This window comes from Seriola lalandi, unplaced genomic scaffold, assembly GCF_002814215.2.
Source record: "Seriola lalandi dorsalis isolate HSWRI2012SDOR001 ecotype SW California unplaced genomic scaffold, Sedor1 jcf7180001963917, whole genome shotgun sequence".
NCBI lineage: Eukaryota > Metazoa > Chordata > Actinopteri > Carangiformes > Carangidae > Seriola > Seriola lalandi.
This window is the reverse complement of record NW_019434585.1, coordinates 1-1,429: the sequence shown is the minus strand read 5'-3', so window position 1 is coordinate 1,429 and position 1,429 is coordinate 1. Positions and strand designations below refer to the sequence as shown.

Below are 1,429 nucleotides of genomic sequence, written 5' to 3'. Positions count from 1 at the left end.
GTTAACCTGATATGTAAAATCAAAATTATTCATATGATATTGATCGTTATCAGAGCTGCATTAATGGCAAGTTTAGCAATATTTTCCCACCATATTAACCATCAAAGTCTGATGTGAAATTGCTGACATTTAGTTAATGATAGAAGTTGACTGTGATCATGAATTATGGATTATCTACGTAGGGCCCTGCTGGAGAGAGAGGAGAGCAAGGACAGCCCGGTCCCTCTGGCTTCCAGGTGAGTCTGTCTTCACAAACCATTAGCGGTTTAGTAGTAGTAAGTGTATTAGTAGTAAATGTATCACTGTTTTTACAGTGTAACAAATAAAAACATCACTCACTTTATATCTGGTATTCTACTGAGCAGACATCAGTACACTCTGACCTGATTAAAAATGACTGTATTACAACTGTTACATGTTTCTGTGTTTTTTTGTTTGTTTTTTTAATCTTTTTTTTGTTTGTTTGTTTCTCTTCCATAAACAGGGTCTGCCTGGACCTCCTGGCCCCCCTGGCGAGGGAGGCAAGCCTGGAGACCAGGTGGGTGCACTTTTTTGGTGAAATACATCTTGTAAGGTCACATAATCGCAGTGGAAATACTGGTATTAATCTATCATAGGCTTGACGAGAAGAGATCCTGAAAGTAATTTGGTGGATGCTGTAATTACATGTACTTAACTCCCACCTGACAGCATTAGTATTTTTCTACTAAACTGTTAACCCGATGTTGCTGTATGAGAGCAGGTATATTCTGGTATACTTACCCTGTATAAATAATAGAAAATAAATAATAATAAAAATTAATAAAAGCAGTTTGTTGCTCCACCATTTCAGTGATTCTGAACATTTTCTCTTACAGATCTTGTGTCTATTTACAATGTTGTTTCACTGTGAATGGAAAAGCTGCAAGCCAGTCTAGAGTATTACTAAATCTACCAGTAGTAGTACTAGTACTGGTTGTAGTAGTTCCCCTTTTTTTACGTATTTATTGCTTGACTTGTCAGACAGTGATCCCACTCATCTTTTCCCTGAACCTGTCTTTCTTTTTATCGTTTCAGGGTGTTCCTGGAGAGGGTGGAGCTGCCGGTGCCACTGGCCCCAGAGTAAGTTGACCGTCTTGATTTAACTTTAACTTTAACTCGACTGATTGTCAGACATGCCCGCTAATTTTCGTTGTGTCACTGTTCAGGGAGAGCGTGGTTTCCCCGGAGAGAGAGGAGCTGCTGGTCCTCAGGGTCTGCAGGGACCCAGAGGTCTTCCTGGAACTCCTGGAACTGACGGACCAAAGGTGAGTCCAACATTTGGAAAGTTTTCAAATTATTAAATGTTATTCCCTGAGATGTACTCACACCTCTGGCAAATATGATTCTGTGGTACTTACGCCAGATTTGATATCATCATGTTATCGCATGCAGCTGCAGAAACACAGCA

At 40.0% G+C, this 1,429-nt stretch overlaps 1 long non-coding RNA gene across 1 annotated transcript; it reads left to right on the top strand.

The window, feature by feature from the left end:
• Nucleotides 1-165: 165 nt before the first annotated feature.
• On the top strand, nt 166-1,286 carry LOC147820360 (uncharacterized; the record flags this gene model as incomplete). Its single annotated transcript, XR_015436658.1, has 4 exons — nt 166-236; nt 485-538; nt 1,057-1,101; nt 1,188-1,286. It is a non-coding gene; the product is annotated as an uncharacterized LOC147820360 (long non-coding RNA).
• Between the last annotated feature and the right edge of the window lie 143 nt (nt 1,287-1,429).